This window comes from Pseudochaenichthys georgianus, chromosome 9, assembly GCF_902827115.2.
Source record: "Pseudochaenichthys georgianus chromosome 9, fPseGeo1.2, whole genome shotgun sequence".
Lineage (NCBI taxonomy): Eukaryota > Metazoa > Chordata > Actinopteri > Perciformes > Channichthyidae > Pseudochaenichthys > Pseudochaenichthys georgianus.
Genome location: NC_047511.1, coordinates 43,712,442 through 43,738,143, shown reverse-complemented (window position 1 = coordinate 43,738,143; position 25,702 = coordinate 43,712,442). Strand labels below are relative to the sequence as shown.

The 25,702-nt window shown below is 40.9% G+C and overlaps 1 protein-coding gene across 1 annotated transcript in view; it reads left to right on the top strand.

The window, feature by feature from the left end:
- The window catches only part of fbrsl1 (fibrosin-like 1), a 430,120-nt gene that overhangs the window by 122,806 nt on the left and 281,612 nt on the right, over nt 1–25,702 (top strand). The gene's annotated exons all lie outside the window — the stretch shown is intronic.

The following is a 25,702-nucleotide window of genomic DNA, read 5'->3' as shown; positions in this document are numbered from 1 at the left end:
TCTATTGATAGGAAGGCTGCGGAGAGAATGACTTAATGAAGGCAAGATGTGTTGTTGTAACGTGAATCGTACGCCCATGCATTAACCTTTCACGAATGATTTCCCTCAGCTTTAGGCATTCATATTCTTAGATCAAATAAAATAGATTGAAAACTATTTTTAAACAAACCAAAATACATATATTGCTGATACATTGTAATTCATGCCATTGAATCAAGTCTTGTTTTGATTCTGTTCTGCATAAAAAGCAGGAAGAGGGGAAATATATACATTTATTTAACATTATTTTCATGTTACTTTGTTGACGCTTTTATCCAAAGTGTCTTAAATACACTTCATTACCGTAGACATCACTACATCAACCGATAACTTTTGTTTGAGATATTTAAATTTAACATATTTGTCCTCTCCAAGTCCAGTGAATACCAGGAAACAGAAACACTGCTGTGCATTCAGATTACATTACTAACTACTTTAAATGTTGTATTGATTACAGACAGAGGTGTATTTCCTTCTCAGCCTTTCTGCCACTGTCTTGGTTTGCAGACGTGCTACCTGTCTCCGTCCTGCCTCACCACACATGAGAGCTCAGTGTTGTGATGATACCCGACCTCGCTCTGCTGCTCAGACATCATTCAGACCCTCTGGACCCTCTGGACGGTTACTGCATCGCTGCTGACTTGAACAAAACGTGAATTGCCCCTCCATAGCCTGTCATGTGGAGGAGCAATTCAAGTGTTCTTCGATTCATTACATTACCGGTCACTTGTTAGACGCTTTTATCCAAAGCGACTGACATGCTCAATACTGTGGGCAATCCCCACTGGAGCAGTTTGGGGTGAAGTGTCAACGACATGCTGACTGCAGTGGGGTTTGAACCTGTGCTCCCCTGATCCGAACACCAACGCACAACCCACTGCACCACACGCCTCAAGGCTTTAGCTACAGTGTAGATATGGTAATGAAAAACTTAAGTCTCAGGCTCCTCCAACAGAGCAACATGAATATAGTTTAGGGTTTAGACTCAAGTAGGGCAGCACGATGAAATTACATGTAATTAAAATAGCGATATCGACTCGTGTGAAAGCCAAATTGCAGGATGCACAGTTTTTCCTTAAGGCTTTTAGGCGGTGGTGGCGAAGTCGATAGGGACTTGGCTTGGCAACTGGAAGGTCACCAGTTCAAGACCAAGTGCTACCGAGGTGTCCCTGAGCAAGGCACCGTTCCCCACACTGCTCCCCGGGCACGTTCAAAATGGCACCCCACTGCTCCGAACACTAGGATGGGTCGAATGCAGAGAAACAATTTCCCCACGGGGATTAATAAAGTATATCTTTATGTGTTAAAATACAATTGAAAGAGGAGATATTCTGGTCGACAAGTCATATTTGATATACATCGATACATAACATGGTGCAAAACACGGGTGGATTACATGCTGTGAAATGTGGTGCCGCAGAAACACAGTGTCTACGTAATGTTCATTTCTCCGTGGGAGTTTCAACTAACCCCAGTAATTATTTTATACAAAACACCTTCCTTGGCTTTCACTCTAACAGCATTTGTCCCGAGAGCCTCATGTGATGAATAGGTGAACATTAATGAAGAAAAAAAATCAATAATGCAAACACCTTATTTAAAAACATTTAAAAGGCCACATGCAGTGACATCTGGGAAGATGAATGGCAAAGAAAAGACACACGAGCTCTTGAATGGCTGGACAGAGGAATCACACCAACGGAAGGCCTCGCTAGTGCACGACCTTGGCTGGACAACCTGGAAGTCACTTAGTAGACTGCGTGTGGAACAGGGGGTGAAAGTGTGGAACTACACCACAGAAGAAAGCTGTGGATCAGTGCAGACAATGTCCCACCTACTGGAATGTGCCGATGACCAGAAGACCTGGCAGAACCTACCCCATCAGCTGTGGCCTGTGCTCGATACTGGCAGAACCACATCTGAGATTGCCACGGACTCGAAGAAGAAGATGCAGTGACAACACTCGGTTGGTTATGAGTTCAAAGGAAACGTGTGAATCAGCTTTAAAATCAGCACGCTTCTGTGTTTCTTGCCTCAGCTGATGATTAAATGAACCAGATTAAACCAGTATTACTTACAGCACCTCACTTTCAAAGTGTTAGGAAAGCATCTGAATATCACCACCTGTCTATATGCTTTAACTATAGTTTTGATATGTGTAATTTTCAGGATGTCCTTGGTTGTTTTCTTGTGGTGCTGTGAAAAGGAAGGAATCCTCTTCTGAATTATCATGTCTCTTAAGGCCCGGACACATCAAGCCGATCTTGGCCGTCGGTGGGCGTCAGGCCGACGATGAGCGTCGACACGCCCTACTCAGAGTGGTGTGTCCGTTGTGTCTTTTCAGCCGTGCCGACGCCTTTTCGGCCGAAAACAAAATACGGCAAAATACATCACTCGGATTGGCTGTTCAGCTAGCGAATCAGTGCATGAGAAGCGAAACGGAAGTGAGGGACCCAAACAAACTATTGAGAAGGCAAATGTGAGATTTCATTTACCTCCAGCTCTCGACTCAGGTTCGGGAAAGCCCCGTGAGCTTCTCGCTGTAGAGTGAAAATGGAACGCACGCTATTTGTTGTTTGTTTATATCACGCAGTCTGTTCTTCTTCTCTCGGTTATCACGCAGTCTGTTCTTCTTCTCTCGGTTATCACGCAGTCTGTCTTCCAGTTGTTGCCTCTTTTGAATGACGAATACACACTACCGCCGCCTGCTGGTAAGGAGAGGTATTGCCACTCACGCATGCGCAGTTCGTACGTGCTTCTTAGCTGTCGGCTGAAGTCTTTGCGGTGTGTTCCAGTGCGACACATGGCCAAGACGCAGGAGACGCGAGGCGACGCAACAGTCGGGGGTCCGTCTGTGTCAGTTCTTTGGTGTCAGCTTGGCGTGTCCGGGCAGTTGTACTGTAGCGACCCCCCCCCTCTCTGTCTCTTTCCATCATCTCCAGTATTGATCTGCATCCCTCAGGAGAGAGTTGTCAGGCAGCCTCGACTGCAGGGAGATCTCTCTGCCTTCTCTTTCCTCCCGACACCATTGTCATATCTCTCTGTGTCTTCTCAGTGTCTCAATGCTAAGGCCTCAGGTAATAGACCCCTCTCTCGGCCTCTCTTCCGCTCTCTTAAACGCTGGATTAAAGTGCACTCGGAAGGGTGCAATTATTCTGCAGCCACTGTTACCTCCAGAGTTAAACCCAGCCTGTCTGCTGCAGTCTGGAGGTAATTGTGTTGCTGTCAGCCCTCGGTTGATGAGTTGCCGGAGTAATTGCTTTACGGTTTGACCCCTGGTTTTTTAAACAAGCGCCCTGGTCAAGGATCTGCAGTGGGCAGATGAGGGATGAGAGCTGTTTGCATGTCTGTGGTCAGTGGATATATCTGTTAGTCCTCTAGTGCTCCGTGTTTCTCCGTGTCCCCCGTGCCCTTGTCCTTTCTCTGCCTTCGGTTAAAATCAGCATCTGACTCAATTGAATTGTTCGGTGTATTAAATGCACGGGGATTTGTCTTGGTGACATTGGTACAGTGATAGCAGTTCGTACTGATGCACAAGGACGTGATGCCACAAGCTGCACTATATTTATCTCCTTACATGTTATTCTTAACTCTGTGTTTTCATCTTCGCCTGCCGCTCTCTCGCTATACTAAACAGGAACAGATACAAGTAGTTTGTAAAGTGTCAGCTAAGGACATTCAAACTAAAAGACAAGTGTAAGTAATTCTAGAGCCCTGAAGGCAGGAGAGACTGAAAAGAGTCAAGGGAAGCTTATAAAAGTTAACAGCATTTAATTACACAAAAGATGCGGTGGTGTACAAATGATATTGCAAAAGGAGGCGCTCTCCTCATGTCCCCGGTCAGTCCAGGTCAGGGGGTGGAAGAGATCGATTCTTGGCTTGCCCTTCCTGTTGTCATCCGAGGTCTTCTCCTATTGGCCGGCGTCGTGGGGGGCGGGTCCAATGAAATTCCTGCCTTTTTCTGTTTCTAAATTACATCATTCTGGTGTCTGTGGTTATTTAAACATTCCCTGATAAACGTTATGTTTGAAAACGTAGCATTTCGCCACATGCTAATGCTAACCGGAAGTGAAGAATTTTCAGAATAAAAGTGTTAAGTTAATAGTGTGAACTTCCGTTATTTTCAGAATAAAAATGATTTAAATTAAATAGTGTATTTAATTCAAATGACGCCATATCAGTGGCGGTTCTAGACCAATTTTACTGGGGGGGCCACTGGGGGGCCAGTTATTTTCTGAGGGGGGCACAATAAATGCAGGATGAAAAAGAGAACTAGACAGTATGAAGTAATTGCGCATAAGAAAACAATGCAATACAGTTATTGGTATTTGTTTCAGTGCACTTATTTATTTCAGATATATCTTATAGTTATTACCGTTAGCTTCAGCTTAAGTTATAGTGCAATGTTTGCACTAACACCATATTTATATAAAAATAAAGGCAATGAACAGTTACATCTCTACTTTACATAAGGGTGTCAGCACAATCTCACATTACAGCAACAAAATCCTGCGGTTTTTGGAAAACCGAGTACCAGAAAATATTCATTTAAAAAAAGAAAAATATTTTCATTGTTGGTGGGCCACAGGGGGTCAGAGGTCAGTGTTAGGGGGCACTGGCCCCCCTGCCCCCCCCCAGAACCGCCCCTGCACCATATCACCATTGATTTTAATTTCTAACACAAGGCAGTTTATCGTGATTCTGATTTTTTTCATCCCTCCAACAAAGTGATTAAAGTCAAATGTCCGTATACCACATCCTACATCTCAAGAACCAAGGTTTGAATTGGGCGGTAACCATAGACTGTATAGGCGGTAACACGTACTATTATGAATTTTTACACTAACTATAGGATGTGAATTATTCTGCAACATTTGGCTGGCTGGCTGATATGACAATTGTTTCCAGCTGTCATGTATGATCGCTAAGTTGACTCCATTTAAAAAAATAAATAAAATGTTATGTTATGTTAACTCTATATACCTGCCATTTAAATTAAATTAGTTTGTGGAAAGGTTTACAAAAATATGTCAAAGTGTCGACTCTTTCTCCACGTAAACGATCAAGCATTAGATGAGTACATGATGTCATTTATAGGCAGGCTGTTAGCTTGTTAGCTCGTTAGTGATCATTAGTGAGCAAATTACCAACAGCTGGTGGAAAGTGAGTTGTTGTTGTTCATTTCTCAGTTAAACTTTAAGACACATTGTGTTATAGTTTTTAGTTTTACATCTAAATGCAGTAATAGAGTTTTTTTAATGGGTGTTTTTCTGCCAATCAGAGAACGAGCTATAAACACATTTACACGTCACTGTTTAAAGTTTCTAGCAAGCAGCTACCTTCTCAAATCTTCATCAACAAGGAGAAATACAATGATTATTTGGAGTCTCATTTCCCGTCCGATAGTCACTCTCTTTTGGTGTCCTGTCTCTTTAGCTTTTAAATGCTATGTTATGCTAACAGGCTAGTTGCTAACTCTGTTTGGTGCTCGGCACATCAGTAGAATATGTAAGTTGATGACAGTTTTGTGTTTGTCGCTATATTACATGTGATTTCATCAATTTTTTAATAAAATGATATTGCTTAGTGCAGATTTAGTTCAGCTGCATCAGTTCATCTGATTATATAAACATATCATATATTCATTTATTTAACAGGGAAAGTGCATATTAATAGAGATGTATGTAAATGTACCATAAGAGATATTTGTTCTATCTGTAGTGCCTGGACACATGTTACAATGTCACCTAAAAATAGATTATAATATGAGTTAATACCATCATTGAAGACATGCAACATACAGGACATCCAAATAAATATTTAAAAAAAGATAGCCTACATATTACATTGCAAGAAGATAGTACAGAAAGACAGAGGAAAGCATGTTATTTATGTATATTCTAAGGTGGTGTGTGTGTGTGTGTGTGTGTGTGTGTGTGTGTGTGTGTGTGTGTGTGTGTGTGTGTGTGTGTGTGTGTGTGTGTGTTCACGTTGCGCACTAAGCTGCATCACTGTGTGTTTGTGTGTGTTAGAGTTGCATCCAAAAGGGAAGAGAAACAAGAGCAGTGTCTCCCAAAGAACAAAGGCTTTAAAGCAGAAGAAAGTGAACTGCGGAGATAATAGAGAAATCCTACAGTATTTGAATAAGCACATTGAGCAGCTCGATGTGTCGTAACTACAAAGCATTGATGAACATGAAGGTAGTTCCTGATACACACACTTTAGGAGAGTGTGTGTGTGTGTGTGTGTGTGTGTGTGTGTGTGTGTGTGTGTGTGTGTGTGTGTGTGTGTGTGTGTGTGTGTGTGTGTGTGTGTGTGTGTGTGTGTGTGTGTGTGTGTGTGTGTGTGTGTGTGTGTGTGTGTGTGTGTGCATGTGTGTGCATATGCGCCTATGCAAACAGCGCATCAGGGTAATTCATTGAGCAAACAGTTCACGGCTGACTCGGCGTTTGGAGCCCTCTGGGGGGGCTTCTAGCACCAACAGGAGCGCTTGTTTTCGCTGCCTCCGACACGACGCCTCGTTCTCTCCGTGGCAGCTCGTTTCCCTCCCTGTCAAACAACATTACCATGATTTCTTTTATCGTAATGAGATGCTCATTTATATGACAGGTTTCTTTAACAGGGAGTTTAGGGGGAATGTTAATTGCATTCAAGGAGACAACAGGCGGAACATGGCGGAACAACTCAATATGTGTTCAGAGTTAAATGATGTTAAAAGCAGAGGTGGGAAGTAAGTGCATTTAGTCAAGTGCTGTACTTAAGTACAATTGTGAGGTACTTCTACTCCACTACAGTTCAGAGGTACATGGTGTACTTTATTTAATACCTTTAGTGACTTCACAGATGTGGATGAATGATGTGAAATCTAACCAAGTGTTGAATCAGACTTTAGTTCCACCTGGAGTAAATCCACCAGCTACCCTGCAGTCTACAAAGTACTTCAGACTAGCTGCACCTTCACCAGCTTTGAGAACACTTTCATGATCAATCATTATAAAACATATCATATATATTATTCTGAAATGGACCAATCTGCACAACGACTACTTTCACTGTCTTTCACTATATTCTGATGAGAATACTTTTCTACTTTCACTTGAGGAACATTTTGAATGCAGGACTTTTACTGTGACAGAGTATTCCTACACTCTGGTACTTCTACTTTTACTCAAGTACAAGACCTGAGTACTTCTACTTTTACTCAAGTACAAGATCAGAGTACTTCTACTTTTACTCAAGAACAAGACCTGAGTACTTCTACTTTTACTCAAGTACAAGATCTGAGTAATTCTACTTTTACTCAAGTACAAGATCTGAGTACTTCTACTTTGACTCAAATACAAGATCAGAGTACTTCTACTTTGACTCAAGTACAAGATCAGAGTACTTCTACTTTGACTCAAGTACAAGGTGTTCTCCCGCCTCTGATTGAAAGTTCTTGTACTGACCATCAGGGAGATTTATCGTTGTTTGTCACTAAACAACGATAAAATAGAAGATCCATTGGCTCAGGTTTTTCTCGTGTGTAAGCGATTTACCTACAGGACTTTGAACTGGCTCATTTTGAAGGTACCATTAGTCATCAGAGGCAAACACTGAGTATCCACGACAAGAGCATCTGAGGGGATGCTTTCATTTAGGTGATGCTGTTGAAACTCCCATCTTTCCTGGCATACTTCATTAATGCCGAGTAAAGCCGAGGCAGCTCCACGGTAATCTGTAAAGAGTTTTCTAAATGCATTATTCATATCCAGATAAGTCGATCAGTGATCACGTCAGCTTGATATAACGGCAAATGAATGCGAGTGATAAGTTAAGTACTGTATGAGCTCTGTTTAGAGATGATTTATCAGGCCTTCTTCCTGTCAGAGGTCTAACGGTACGTCCACACAGCAGCTTCAGACGAATCTTCCACCGCTTCTCTTCCCATTGACTTTGAATGGGGATGACGTCACTTTGCCTCGCTTTTCGCCGAACTGCATTGTGGGGGAGCGAAGCGAAGATTTCCAGGATTTCCAGGATTCAAAAGTTGAGCAATGTTCAACTTTTGAAGCTGAGCTGGAAGCGTCAGCCAATCAAACACGTTTATGCAAATCTGACAGTAGAAGCGCTAGCCAATCAAACCGCGTGTAAGCAGGGAGAACCAGACCGCAGTTCATTTCCTCATATTCCAAACGAGAAGTTACGGTAGCAAATCACCCGGTTCTTTACGACCAGAACTATTAACGGGATACAAACCGGAGGAACCGGGCATGGAGGGAGGTGGCAGAGACAGTGGGGGAAACTGGTAGGTTTTCGCCTGTTTGGGGAGTTTGTTTATATATATATATCTCGCATAAAATCCCCGGGGTTTTTTGCTTTGTATGTCGGGGGCGGGAGATTCATGTGATTGGTTGTTGGTCGCAAAAAATCCCCAAGCTGTCAGACACGCCCAGCTCCAAGATTCTCAAGATTTTTGAAAAGCTGCTGTGTGGACGTACCGTTAAAGGTCCCATGTCATGCTTTTCCGGTTATTACCCGTCCCCTTGTGTTATGTAGCTTTTTCTGCATGTAAACGGTCTGCAGTCACAAACCCTCAAAGTGCACCCTGTAGCGAGTAAAGCTCTAACACAGAGAAGACCTGTCTGCTGCCCCAGAACGCCTCGTTGGACATTTCTCATTTTCCATTGTTTGCTTCCTGGGTTCTGTGACGTGTGAACACCCACATCAACAACAAATGACCGGATGGGCCCAAATGGACCAATCCGTGGAGCCCCTCACACACCAGGACCCCTTGGCTAACTAACAGGGAGTCCCATTGACTTGCATAGAGCTCCCTGGTTGGTAATAGACCAGTTGGGATGGCGGAGAAATGCTCTCTGCGATCCATTCTCACAGCGTTATAAACCTTTTTCTTTCTCAATATCAAGCCACACTTATTGTTTTTACTTCGGCTGTGAGTGTGTGTGTGCTCAGGATGAGTTTCGCTTGTTCTCGCTGTATCGCGAGCCTCGCAACGTCCCGACCAATCAGAGGGGGGAGGAGCTCCAACAAGCCGTGTAGGACAGCGAGTGAATACACATACTACACAGAGATGCTGTGAGAAACCAATGTGAGTTTGGAAAATGTAAATCTATTCTAGTCGACCTCAGCAATGGAATGATGATCAGTAGAAATGGCCGTGACGTGGGACCTTTAACGTCATGGAGCAACAAGGCAACTGGCTGCAGTGCAAGGAGACGTTTTCTTAAAATATATCCTAGTATTTAATTATGCATATCGCTTACATTCTACTGCTGTTTAAGTGGTTTAAGTTATTTTGAACCAATAACTATTTGGTTTCTAAGCCAAGTTGATCACATAATAACTTCACTTGGATATTTTATTTATTATTGTGAACATAATAAACCTTTATTGGTGTACTTGGGAAGTACTACTTTAATATTCATATTGGTTTGGTTTGAAAAGTTAAAAGGCGTTGCATGGTGATCATATATTCTAATCTTTACACATTTGAACCTTGACTTAAGATAAAAAAAACCTTGAATCTGAGCAGACATTTATACTTACATTTTCAAGGCTGCATAAGTGTTTGTGTTTTAGATTAGATTAGATTAACTCTATTGATCCACATTTGGGCTGTTTTTTCCACAGTAGCATGTAAACAAGGCATTGCATATGGAATACAAAGTATGATAACAACACATTGTACGTGATAGACTAAGGGGCGGGACATCTCTAAGCGGTTGCCCAATCACAACAGAGCCGGCCAGCTAACCAATCAGAGCAGACTGGGCTCTGGTTTCAGACAGAGGGTGAAAAGAGGTGCTGCCACACAGGCAGTATGAGAACAATAAAGAGCTTTTGGAACATTAAAGCATGGAGACATGTAGAGACACTACATACTGATATACACCTGAACATCAGCAGGAGAGGACTCTTTAAAGTAGAGACACTACATACTGATATACACCTGAACATCAGCAGGAGAGGACTCTTTAAAGTAGAGACACTACATACTGATATACACCTGAACATCAGCAGGAGAGGACTCTTTAAAGTAGAGACACTACATACTGATATACACCTGAACATCCGCAGGAGAGGACTCTTTAAAGTAGAGACACTACATGCTGATATACACCTGAACATCAGCAGGAGAGGACTCTTTAAAGTAGAGACACTACATACTGATATGCACCTGAACATCAGCAGGAGAGGACTCTTTAAAGTAGAGACACTACATACTGATATACACCTGAACATCAGCAGGAGAGGACTCTTTAAAGTAGAGACACTACATGCTGATATACACCTGAACATCAGCAGGAGAGGACTCTTTAAAGTAGAGACACTACATGCTGATATACACCTGAACATCAGCAGGAGAGGACTCTTTAAAGTAGAGACACTACATACTGATATGCACCTGAACATCAGCAGGAGAGGACTCTTTAAAGTAGAGACACTACATGCTGATATACACCTGAACATCAGCAGGAGAGGACTCTTTAAAGTAGAGACACTACATACTGATATACACCTGAACATCAGCAGGAGAGGACTCTTTAAAGTAGAGACACTACATACTGATATACACCTGAACATCAGCAGGAGAGGACTCTTTAAAGTAGAGACACTACACACTGATATACACCTGAACATCAGCAGGAGAGGACTCTTTAAAGTAGAGACACTACATACTGATATACACCTGAACATCAGCAGGAGAGGACTCTTTAAAGTAGAGACACTACATACTGATATACACCTGAACATCAGCAGGAGAGGACTCTTTAAAGTAGAGACACTACATACTGATATACACCTGAACATCAGCAGCACACATCCTCTTTAAGTTACATTTGGTTCAGGAAGATTGATCAGCTGACCTGAAATGGAATTTGAAGAGTATGTTCAGTCTTTACCGTAACAAAGGATATATCTTCGGATCAGCCGATCGGAGGTTCTGCTCCCGTCAGTCGTCTCTGGGATGCCTTCACTCTGTCAGCCTCCCGCTGTGAGAACAAAGCAGAAATGTCTTCCACCGGTTCAGCTCGCAGCAGGGCGGCTCTGAAACGCAGTTGACGTCAAAACGTTCTTCTGGGTTACTCAGCAGTGGGAAGGAAACTTGTTTTTGTAACTCGATGTGGCTTTGTTGTAGACACGCCGATAAGTGACTGTCAAACTGTGAGTGTTCAGTAAAGCAGAAAGAACATTGTTTATTCTTCGTGAAGTGGTTTGCCTTCAACATCCCTGCTTCAGCAGATGTACTCACGACTCAACAGTTGGTACGGAATATGTTGAGCTGATTTGTTGACAGTGTGAGACCAACGTTTAGGGGAGGGTATTTGTTATTCTTCTGCTTCAATGGGAATCAAATGTGTTACCGAGGCAACACTTCCTCTCTGTGGAGAGTGTGTGGAAAGGAGAAAGACACCCGGCTGTATTTTGGGCTGCAGTGTGTGGGCGGAGCGGCAGAAAGACGGGAGCTTCCTGTGACAATGGGGGGAGGTTCACAGGATATATTGGCCTCCGTAGAAAGCCTATTTCCTGTCACACCACCCTCGTACAAGTCTGTCCCAGAACCTGTGGGAGGAGAGAACTAGGATATGTGATCGATGGCACCTTTAAACCTCAATAATCAGACATCTTGATTTTTGTTATCTTTGTTTGGCCGGGAACTGCTTTTGTCGTAAAACATGCTGCACCTTTTAAATTAGATTCAGCAGTTGTTAAGGGATTATTACACGTGACACATCACATCTATTTCTTCTTCATTCAAAGCAGGGGTTCTCAAAGTGCGGCCCGCGGGCCAATGGCGGCCCTCGGAAATGTTTCTGGCGGCCCGCGATAGTTAATGCGACACGCTGAAATGCATGCGTTATATTTTAATCCTCCATGGTTCGTATCTAGTAAGAATTAGAATGGAATTTAAGAATGGTAAAACTGCGCCCCCTGGGTTGTCATTCCTAAATTATGAATGACGGCTTGTGGAAAGTTTGCTTTGTGTTCCGTTTTTTCTTCGGCGGCCCTCAATCCAATATTGGGTACCTAAATTGGCCCTCACTCATCAAAACTTTGAGAACCCCTGATTTAAAGTAAATGCTGAAGTTTTGGCCCGACACCCAGAAGGCTCCAGAGCAGAGCTTAGATCGATACTCCCAGCTGTGGGGAACCATAGAGAAACAGGGACCACAGGTGCATGCTGGGATGAAAGATGCATCTGCAGGAAAGAGTGAGAAAGTGAGTGACAGCTGAAATACACTGCTCGCTGTGTGGAGGCCAGAGTGAAACTTCACTTACAGTAAATTATGTCCGATACATTATTAACACCACAGTAATCCTCACGTTCTTATTTTCAAGCAATTGACAAAGGTTTTCTTGAAGTGCCCACTTGGAAACACTGGCTGACGGTGAATAAAAGCCGCGTGTCATCCACTAGATATCTCCATGTGACACATCATATTAAATTATACTTGCAACGTGAAATAATGGACGCATCGTCAAGATAAACTTGCATCGTTGGAAGAGCTCGGGTCATAAGATTTTCATTGCCATTTCTACACTGTAGCTTATGTGCTTATGACATTAAAACATTTGAATCTTGATTTGAAAAAAACGGTTACGGTGTGTGTAGGAAGCAGGACCCAAATGCAGATTAAAGTGACAAAAATAACTCCTTTATTTCAAGGCTAAACTATAAACAAAGACTGAACAGAACACTCACCGCAGACCAAGTCACTACACAAGACGAACCGACAAAAACCAGAACTTAAATACACACAAGACTAATCACACAAACAAGACACAGGTGAGGAGGGAGCAGAAAACACGGGGACACCAGGTGCACACAATCGGGTAATCAGACACACCGGGGAAACTAACGACAGGGAACCACAGACAGATCTAAACCAGACAAGACACAACGCAGACAGAGAACCACAGACAGATCTAAACCAGACAAGACACAACGCAGACAGAAAACCACAGACAGATCTAAACCAGACAAGACACAACGCAGACAGAAAACCACAGACAGATCAAGACAAGACACAACGCAGACAGATCAAGACAAGACACAATGCAGACAGAAAACCACAGACAGATCTAAACCAGACAAAACACAACGCAGACAGAAAACCACAGACAGATCAAGACAAAACACAACGCAGACAGATCGTGACGAAAACGTTACTTCTAAGCTTGAATATCCCTAAGGCTCGTTCACGCTACACCATGAGCATTTCCGAAAGAGGCTGCATCGTACTTTGTGTCCGTATTACGCGCTGGTGTCCGTCAGAGCTGATGAGCCGATTTAAAGGTGGTGTGTATTGTTGTGCTGCACCCCCCCCCCCCCCTGTTTCTCCCCCCCCCCTCACCCGCTGGCCAGATGGTGTCTCTCCAGGAGCTGAATCAGGCCCCGCACATGTGTGCTACAAACATAATGTCGGAATTACTCACACACACACACACACACACACACACACACACACACACACACACACACACACACACACACACACACACACACACACACACACACACACACACACACACACACACACACACACACACACACAGCATACTCAGCTCTATTCATACACACCCTCATAGTGAATGAACTCGTGTGCACAGAGGGGAGGTAATGCATACACAGGACATGTTTACATACACACAAACAGCAGGTTGCTCAGCCAGAAGAACACTTAAAAGCATCCTAAACCTGCAGTTTCATTCCACTGGCTTAAAGAATACAATCAAATGTGTGTAAAGGGCGATTAAAGAGGGGGGAGGCAGACCTTTAACCACCTGCACACGGCAGCACCGCCAAGTCAAGAGAACACACAGCTATTAGAAAACCACCACAGGATCCAACACTCGTAAAGCATCCAGATGATCCAGATCCCTCTTGTTCCCACACACACTTGCTTTCTTCATGTTTGAGGACAGCTGATTACAATCCATATCCAACCAACGACTACCTGATCCAACAAGCTGCAGCTCATCAAGCTCTGAGGCTTTGTCTCCTGTCGCTGTCTTTGTAATGAAGCATGCTTGTGTCGTGGAGCAGAACTGACACAGACCTGTACCTGTGTTACCATGGGACCACTTGGAAGTGTTAGGTTTCAACATTGCTTTTCAAACAAGAGTATAAACAGCCTTTATTGTTTTAATGTTGCTGGCAATTCTGTAAGCTGTGATGTAGCACTGAATGAAACTGCCTTCTCTCAGCGAAAGAGGCCGTTCGGCTGCGACTGGACGAGTGGAGCAGCTAGCTGGACCTCACGTTTCCAATCCATTCCCCTGCTCTCCATAACACACTGCACCGCCACAACACCAGCTCACTCTCACAAAGGAGTCAGCCTTTTAGCCGCGGAGTCAAATGAACCGGAAAAAGACACCTCACCGATTAACAAAAGGTGAAAAGGCTGCGGTTCATTTGATTTGTGTGCGAGCAAATGAGGCAACATTGATCAGTGTAGAAATGTGTGCTCTCTCTTGTTCACAGCCTGATAAGCTGCTTGGCACACACCGCCGCTGCCTCCTCTCTCTCCTCAGGCTACAACCCTCTGAGTATATGCTCCAAGAGAATCAGGGACTAAATGAGTGTGCTCAGTTAATCAAAGGTGTGTTTGATGTGGCTTCCAGCAGCATTAGGTGGACGGTGACTGCCGTCTCTGCGGAGCTTCAGATGCACGCGACTATACCAGCTAGCAAGCGCCGCAAGATTACATCAATCCAGTCTAAATCATGACGAGGCAGAGTGATTCATCTGACACGCGGGAGGTGCGGGAATGCGCACGGAAGCAGTCCAACGGCTGAGCGATAAATCCACACCGCCTCCGTCAGCTAAAGGCAGCTATAAACGACTGCTTTTTAGCGCACAGACACAGAACGGGGTTGACCTCCTTAAATAACTTTTAAATCAGGGGAACCTCGTCGACAGAGGCTTGAATAGATAGATAGAACTTTATTTGTCATTGTACAAGTACAACGAAAGTACAACAGACTCAAGGTGCCAACACGCAACAACAAGACACTATAAAAACAACAAGACAATATAAAAACAACAAGACACTATAAAAACAACAAGACAATATAAAAACAACAAGACACTATAAAAACAACAAGACAATATAAAAACAACAAGACAATATAAAAACAACAAGACACTATAAAAACAACAAGACAATATAAAAACAACAAGACACTATAAAAACAACAAGACAATATAAAAACAACAAGACACTATAAAAACAACAAGACAATATAAAAACAACAAGACACTATAAAAACAACAAGACAATATAAAAACAACAAGACACTATAAAAACAACAAGACACTATAAAAACAACAAGACAATATAAAAACAACAAGACAATATAAAAACAACAAGACACTATAAAAACAACAAGACACTATAAAAACAACAAGACAATATAAAAACAACAAGACACTATAAAAACAACAAGACACTATAAAAACAACAAGACACTATAGAAACAACAAGACAATATAAAAACAACAAGACACTATAAAAACAACAAGACACTATAAAAACAACAAGACACTATAAAAACAACAAGACACTATAAAAACAACAAGACACTATAAAAACAACAAGACAATATAAAAACAACAAGACACTATAAAAACAACAAGACACTATAAAAACAACAAGACACTATAAAAACAACAAGACACTATAAAAACAACAAGACAATATAAAAACAACAAGACACTATAAAAACAACAAGACACTATAAAAACAACAAGACACTATAAAAACAACAAGACACTATAAAAACAACAAGACACTATAAAAACAACAAGACACTATAAAAACAACAAGACAATATAAAAACAACAAGACACTATAAAAACAACAAGACAATATAAAAACAACAAGACACTATAAAAACAACAAGACACTATAAAAACAACAAGACACTATAAAAACAACAAGACACTATAAAAACAACAAGACACTATAAAAACAACAAGACAATATAAAAACAACAAGACACTATAAAAACAACAAGACAATATAAAAACAACAAGACACTATAAAAACAACAAGACACTATAGAAACAACAAGACAATATAAAAACAACAAGACACTATAAAAACAACACGACACTATAAAAACAACAAGACACTATCAAAACAACAAGACACTATAAAAACAACAAGACACTATAAAAACAACACGACAATATAAAAACAACAAGACACTATAAAAACAACAAGACACTATAAAAACAACAAGACACTATAAAAACAACAAGACACTATCAAAACAACAAGACACTATAAAAACAACACGACACTATAAAAACAACAAGACACTATAAAAACAACACGACAATATAAAAACAACAAGACACTATCAAAACAACAAGACAATATAAAAACAACAAGACACTATAAAAACAACACGACACTATAAAAACAACAAGACACTATAAAAACAACAAGACACTATAAAAACAACAAGAGACTATAAAAACAACAAGACACTATAAAAACAACAAGACAATATAAAAACAACAAGACACTATAAAAACAACACGACACTATAAAAACAACAAGACACTATAAAAACAACAAGACACTATAAAAACAACAAGACACTATCAAAACAACAAGACAATATAAAAACAACAAGACACTATAAAAACAACAAGACAATATAAAAACAACAAGACACTATAAAAACAACAAGACACTATAAAAACAACACGACAATATAAAAACAACAAGACACTATAAAAACAACAAGACACTATCAAAACAACAAGACAATATAAAAACAACAAGACACTATAAAAACAACAAGACAATATAAAAACAACAAGACACTATAAAAACAACAAGACACTATAAAAACAACAAGAGACTATAAAAACAACAAGACACTATAAAAACAACAAGACAATATAAAAACAACAAGACACTATAAAAACAACAAGACACTATAAAAACAACAAGACACTATCAAAACAACAAGACAATATAAAAACAACAAGACACAAGACAATATAAAAACAACAAGACACTATAAAACAACAAGACAATATAAAAACAACAAGACACTATAAAAACAACAAGACAATATAAAAACAACAAGACACTATAAAAACAACAAGACACTATAAAAACAACAAGACACTATAAAAACAACAAGACACTATAAAAACAACACGACAATATAAAAACAACAAGACACTATAAAAACAACACGACAATATAAAAACAACAAGACACTATAAAAACAACAAGACACTATCAAAACAACAAGACAATATAAAAACAACAAGACACTATAAAAACAACAAGACAATATAAAAACAACAAGACACTATAAAAACAACACGACAATATAAAAACAACAAGACACTATAAAACAACAAGACACTATCAAAACAACAAGACAATATAAAAACAACAAGACACTATAAAAACAACAAGACAATATAAAAACAACAAGACACTATAAAAACAACAAGACACTATAAAAACAACAAGAGACTATAAAAACAACAAGACACTATAAAAACAACAAGACAATATAAAAACAACAAGACACTATAAAAACAACAAGACATTATAAAAACAACAAGACACTATCAAAACAACAAGACAATATAAAAACAACAAGACACAAGACAATATAAAAACAACAAGACACTATAAAAACAACAAGACAATATAAAAACAACAAGACAATATAAAAACAACAAGACACAAGACAATATAAAAACAACAAGACAATATAAAAACAACAAGACACTATAAAAACAACAAGACAATATAAAAACAACAAGACACTATAAAAACAACAAGACAATATAAAAACAACAAGACACTATAAAAACAACAAGACAATATAAAAACAACAAGACACTATAAAAACAACAAGACACTATAAAAACAACAAGACAATATAAAAACAACAAGACACTATAAAAACAACAAGACAATATAAAAACAACAAGACAATATAAAAACAACAAGACACTATAAAAACAACAAGACAATATAAAAACAACAAGACAATATAAAAACAACAAGACACTATAAAAACAACAACAAGACACTATAAAAACAACAAGACAATATAAAAACAACAAGACAATATAAAAACAACAAGACACTATAAAAACAACAAGACACTATAAAAACAACAAGACAATATAAAAACAACAAGACAATATAAAAACAACAAGACAATATAAAAACAACAAGACAATATAAAAACAACAAGACAATATAAAAACAACAAGACAATATAAAAACAACAAGACAATATAAAAACAACAAGACACTATAAAAACAACAAGACACTATAAAAACAACAGGACACTATAAAAACAACAAGACAATATAAAAACAACAAGACACTATAAAAACAACAAGACAATATAAAAACAACAAGACAATATCAAAACAACAAGACACTATAAAAACAACAAGACACTATAAAAACAACACGACAATATAAAAACAACAAGACACTATAAAAACAACAAGACAATATAAAAACAACAAGACAATATAAAAACAACAAGACACTATAAAAACAACACGACAATATAAAAACAACAAGACACTATAAAAACAACAAGACACTATAAAAACAACAAGACACTATAAAAACAACAAGACACTATAAAAGCAATAAAAACAATAAATGGGACTTAAAAAAAGGGAATATGTACATACATAAATAATAGATAAATTAAATTGCACGATTCCCCTCGTATTGCACGGAAGGCTTATATAATTTAAATATTAGCAGCGTTTAGTTTGAGTCTGTGAATACCGCTCACTGCAGCTTTCAGAGGGTGAGACATACCTTTGGGAATTATAATCTTTGAGACATGTCGTACTGATAAGTCAAACTGTATACAGAATAACATGACATAACAATTATGTCATAGAAGATACAATTATAATTGTTTACAATGCGTGAAATTAAAGTCCCTGGACATTTTAAACTGTACACCAGATAATCCTAGTAAACATCCAGTGAAATTGTTACTTCCTAAAAAAGCCACATTTTGAGTCAAGTGATGGATTCGCTGCATTTAGTTCCACCCACTTGTTGTCTCAATGTTCCTTAAATACATTTTTAATCTTGCATTATTTAAATGCAAGTTGCTTAGCGCTAGGGCTGCACGATTTGGGCAAATAATCTAATTGCGATTTTTCTGACAGATATTTGGATTCGATTTGCGATATTTAAACGGAAGTTTATTGTAAAATGCGGTCATATCTCCGGCTAGGAAGGTCGCAATCAACGTGCTCCCGTCTCTAGCACCCCCGCAGCCCGAGCTACGAGTGAAAGAACTAAACTTACATGAAACTTCCGTTGGGTTGCTTTAAAGTCAAGCTTCAGTTTCAGACTCACCCTGTGATAGAAACACGTGATGGAGCATTACTGACCTGACTCAGGCTGCAGCCCCACGAGGACGAATTCGGTCGTTTGCGTTACTGTTTAGTGTCATATAGACCGTTCGGCCACACGAGGAAACGACAACGGGTCCCAAGGTGGATAGAAATGCATACGCCACTCTCTGGGGGGTCAAACAGCTCCGTGTGTGCGCCCTATACGGACATTTTCAGATCACTGATAGTGATTGCGCAATAGCCCCGCCTCTCCCCACCTCTTCTGCTCACCTCCGCTTACCCCGCGCCAGTGCTGAAGTGTTTCGCCACCAACAACAACAATGGCGGATCGCAGAGTTGCTATCGTGCTCCGGACGCTATTGACCATGCTACAGTTGTTTGTGCAACATCTACAGCAATAATGATGAGGCAATAGCCCCGCCTCTCCCCACATCTGCTGCTCACCCCCACGTCAAAGTAAACTGCATCCTGAATTCAGATTATTTATCTTTCTCTCGCGAGTGAAGTCTAATCTGACAGGACGGAGACACGCAGCTCTGCCCACCTGCAGCTCCTCCCGCTGCAGCAAAACACACACTTCAAGTCAGATCATCACCCTTAGCTATTTTAATTACCTCTCAAACTCCCTAAACTAGTTATAAATATGTTTATTTTTACTGTCGGCCGGGTCACTCATTACTGGATCAGCTGCTGCATGAGACAGACACTGACGCTGTCTGAAGAGAAGGAGGAAAAAGAGAGGCTCCGTGTATTTTATCATTATATTATATAGAGTCGTTATTCATTTGTTTTAAAGCTCAATAAATAACAAAGAAGACCTTTGACCGGCACTTTTATCATTTTGTCGGAAGATTTAAACTTTAATTCACGCTGACTGGCGAAAAACTCTGCCCGGTTCCCTCGGCCCCCACCGCGGAGAATAAACAGAAGGGCAACCATGACAACCATGCTTCTTCGCTGCTTTTGTGGAGGAAGTTACAGCGCCACGTAGAGGCTCCTGCATATGTACTGCAGCTTCTCCAGCGGTTGGAGCTAAACGGAGCGGTCTCGTGTGGGCAGACACTATCCGGATAATTATTGCATGTGGACGGAAGCCGTTTGCGATTGCGTTTGCGTTAATCCTATGCGTTTAGCCGTTTTCGTCCTCGTGGGGCCGCAGCCTCAGAAACCATCTGAAGCTCCATTGGAAGCCATTTGGAAAGGGCAGGCACTTTCAGAAGCACTTGGCAGGTGATTGGATCAATCTGTCTATCACCTTCTATCATGGGCCACTTCTGATTGGTTAACAATGGCCGGTACCTGTGGAGCACAGCACTTCTGATTGGTTAACAATGGCCGGTACACGTGGAGCACAGCACTTCTGATTGGTTAACAATGGCCGGTACACGTGGAGCACAGCACTTCTGATTGGTTAACAATGGCCGGTACACGTGGAGCACAGCACTTCTGATTGGTTAACAATGGCTGGTACATGTGGAGCACAGCACTTCTGATTGGTTAACAATGGCCGGTACCTGTGGAGCACAGCACTTCTGATTGGTTAACAATGGCTGGTGCATGTGGAGCACAGCACTTCTGATTGGTTAACAATGGCTGGTGCATGTGGAGCACAGCACTTCTGATTGGTTAACAATGGCTGGTGCATGTGGAGCACAGCACTTCTGATTGGTTAACAATGGCCGGTACATGTGGAGCACAGCACTTCTGATTGGTTAACAATGGCTGGTACATGTGGAGCACAGCACTTCTGATTGGTTAACAATGGCTGGTACATGTGGAGCACAGCACTTCTGATTGGTTAACAATGGCTGGTGCATGTGGAGCACAGCACTTCTGATTGGTTAACAATGGCTGGTGCATGTGGAGCACAGCACTTCTGATTGGTGGGACGACTGACACACAAGAAGATTTTTTTTAAAGTTTAAAAAAAAATGGCAGGCTTTGTGATTTGATAATCGCATCATTTCAAATTAAAATCGATTAATCGCGTTCACCCTCTTCACTTTATTTGTTGTACCTCGCTGCCTCCACCAACTACCGATCAGATCAACGTGTTGACTGTCACATGTCCGCGCGCATACCTTTAGAGAAGCATTGGTTCATAAGCTGCCTTTAAAGCACATTGAGATTCAGGTTCGGAGCAATGTATCATCTAATTCTCATTGATTGTTGCTCCAAGTTAAAAGGTGAAGTCAAGGCATTTAACACACTATACAAGAACTAACCTCGGGAACTAAATCACAAATAAAATGTCTTTATAAGCAGTTTCCATGTCCACCACATTGTCCTCAGCACACAGTGTTCAGATGTTGTCAAAACGCTGAGTTGTCCCTCATATATCAGACTAATCTATTTGTGTTCTTGAGTTTTATCACGCAGTTGAATCAGTCCCCTTGTGTCACAGATAACTAGACGCTGCTCGTCTTCAGTGAAACTTACACTGCAGTCTAAAGACGGAAGTGTCATTTTGCTCCAGTGTCGCAGTAGATTGATCTGCAGAGTGCAAGAGAGCCCTGTAATCTCTTTGTGTCTGGCTAAATGTCGAGGGAGGGAGGGAGGTGTATCCTTCAGAGCTCTTTGTGTCTAAATAATGACTGTCCTCAGAGAGGAGAGCGTGATGATGTGCATTAGACACCGCCACCTCTCTTCTCTGCACCCAGGTACCATTCATAAGACTCCTTCTTCTGTATGCAAGCCTCCTGAAGCACCCTTAACCCAGGGGTCTGCAACCTTTTTGACCAAAAGAGCCATTTTGCTCCTTTTTCCAAAACATTGTTTTGTCTGGAGCCGCAAAACATATTTCATAGTTTTTTATTGTTATATCAGAGAAAAACTACATTTATTAGGCTATTTATTACATGATATAAAACTGTTAACCTCTAATAAGAAACAAAGAACTCTTATAAGGAGAATTAAAAATAATACACAGGCCTACTTTAAAAGAAATTAAACACAGCACTTGGGGAGTCCTCTGCACATTTGAAGGGAACAAATATATTATTAAAATGGGCCCACTTTGAAATAAATAAAACATATAGCTGCACCCTAAAAAGAGTTAAAGGTAAGAATGGAGGAACCAGCTCGAGTGCGCTAGAATTTGAAAATACACAACCGGAAAAAATCTGCCTCTTCCTTCGGACTTCCTGACAGAGCCCCTCCTCCAACACACACGAACGCGCACATGACCAATGAGGGCACGAGATAAGTTTGTGCCCCGATGGAAGGCTGACAGGCAGGGAGGCCATCCAGTTACTTTAGCCGGGCCGAGGCAGATGATTGGTCGTGCTTTTTTTTTTTATACTTATGTTTTTATTGAGTTTTCACAACAATAATAACAGAACAACAAAACATAATACACACAAATCAGTTGTAAAATAAAACACAATAAATACAAGTTGTCTGAAGACCTTCAATATTCACACATACCGTACAAGATTGAATTAGTCATGCACTTACTCATTGGTGTCAATTCCACTTTTCCCATTTCCTATTGAATGCATTCTCTTGGATTCTCAAAACATATGTCAACTTTTCCATGACAGAAATATCTTCAACAATTTCCAGCCACTGCTCCTGAGTGGGAGCGTTCACATTAAGCCAATTATATATAATTTTTGTATGTATTTATTGTCAAAGCATTTAATATATTCATTGCTATTACATTACATTATTGCATTACATTGCATTTAGCTGACGCTTTTATCCAAAGCGACTTACAATAAGTACATTCGACCAGGAAGACACAACCTTGAAGAAAACAGAATCATATAAGCTATCTAAAGTGTCTTCTGAAATAAATGACACACCCCATTGAATTATGACTGAAGATCGTCAGCTGTCTTCCTCTCCCGTGTTGTTCCTCGATACGTAAAGGCTGCACCAACGTCTCTCCACATATCAGACATCCCGGTAAACCAGCATTGTTTGCTGTGAAAGCAGATAACTCTGTCCGCACAGAATTAAATCCGTGTTCCTCCGGTACTTTTCTTTGATGTATCCACAGTTCGCTCATCGAGCCGGGGGTCAGGTTATTCGCCTCCAAGAAAAGGCGCTCGCGCGGGACCGGAGCAGGATGCGACGCATATTTTAGTTGACCTAATTAAAACCGTTTTGTTTTTTATTCACAGTATCACCTCAAAATACAAGATACGAAACATGTTCAACCATGCAACAAAATATAAATAGTCCTACAAATACTTTTATTTTATTTCCTTCTTATTTTTGTCTCAGCTCAAGGGAGCCAGAGCAGAGGGCTTAAGGGCGCGGGTTGCCGACCCCTGCCTTAACCTTTCCAAGTCACTTTGCTGCTCTTTGTCATAATGATATCTGTGTGAAGTTCTGACTTTTGATATGCTTGATGCTAAAGTGCAAGATCAAGGCCCATTGGTTTGTGTGTTTAGCCCCGGAGCTACATGTGCTATGTTGAGGTTTTGCTTGTGAGTTGTGGAGTGTTCACACATACCTTGAACACTCAGTATTCAGATGGACTACTTGTTGGATAATCCCACATGGTTGTATTTTATAATCTGGATGTCCTTCCCAGATGAACACAGTATCCACAGTTTGACTGGTATCCGTTACATCAACACTACAGTTACAAAATAATCACTTATGAAGTAGATTTGCTAATCTGATATCGTCGAATATGCCCCAGGAAGAAAAACCTGTGCAAGTAACTTCAAGGTTGCTCACGTTCGTGTCAGTTTAGATTGTCTTGGCTTTAGGCCGAGGCATCAACAGCCCTTGATGTCGGACTGATAATAATATCTGTGTGTTTCTGATACTTTTGATATGCTTGAAGTTTGATTACAATATCATTATTTTTGAACCTTTGAACTGGGTTTCTCTTTCTACTTTTGTAAGTGTAGGCCAATTGGTACTTGCATTTAGCCTTGGAGCTATATATGTGCACGTTTTTCACGTTTACACTCGACATTTAAAGGTGGGGTAGGTACGTTTGAGAAACCGGCTTGAGATACACTTGTTGTTATATTCCATGGAGTGCTCTTAACATCCCGATAGCAATGAATATCTGAAGTTCTTTGACGATAAATCCATAAAAAAATATCATCTGTGGAAGCCGTGGCGCTGTAAAAAGCACGACCAATCATCTGAACCGGCTAAAGTAACTGGATGACCTACCTGCCTGTCAGCCTTCCATCTGTGCACAGACTTATCTCGTGCCCTCATTGGTCATGTGCGCGTTCGTGTGTGTTGGAGGAGGGGCTCTGTGAGGAAGTGGCAGATTTTTTCCGGTTGTGTATTTTCAAATTCTAGCGCACTCGAGCTGGTTTCTCCAAAATGACCGACCCCACGTTTAAGTATTCAGATTGACTACTTCTGAGTCAGTACCACATGTTAGTGTTTTTACAATCTGGATGACCTTCTTCCGAGGTGAACACAGTCTCTTTTACAACATTTAGCCTGTAAAAGAATCCCTTTTTACGGTAGATTTGACCTTTCGGAGCTTTGTTATTGTCTGATGTGTTCTGCCATAAATACTCTCAGTATAAGGCAAGCTCGTGATCTTTTTTCCTGACGATGTTAATAGTATATTATCCTATATGCCTCAGGATGCCCCCACTCTGCTCGTACCCTCAGGGTTGCTGACGCTCCTCAGAGTAGAACGCCTAATCTCTCCTCTGGGAGCCGAGTGGATCCCGGTGGATCTCCAGGCCCCGGCATCACCATGTAAAGCAATGCTCTTTATTGTTGAGGGCTAGGAAACAGGTCTGTGTTGGATTTTATGCAGTCACACACTTGATCCACACACACACACACACACACACACACACACACACACACACACACACACACACACACACACACACACACACACACACACACACACACACACACACACAGGTCCCCATGCAGCCTGGAGCAGCAACAAAGCTCTTCCCGTATACTGTTGCCAGGGTAACGTGGTCGGGTCAAACCAGTCGAGCGGTCTCTCCTATTCCAGGCTCAGCACCCCCCTCACACACACACACACACACACACACACACACACACACACACACACACACACACACACACACACACACACACACACACACACACACACACACACACACACACACACACACACACACACCTCTGTCTTCCCTCCATATCCTTTTACAGGTGCAGAAAAACCATGTATGCAAATTGTTGAACCTGCTTTAACAATGATGGTTGTTTGAGTCATTTTGATATGAATCCCATTATATTAGTGAATCGTTTTTTGTGCGACTAATCCAACACAATCACGTTTTGCCCCAGGC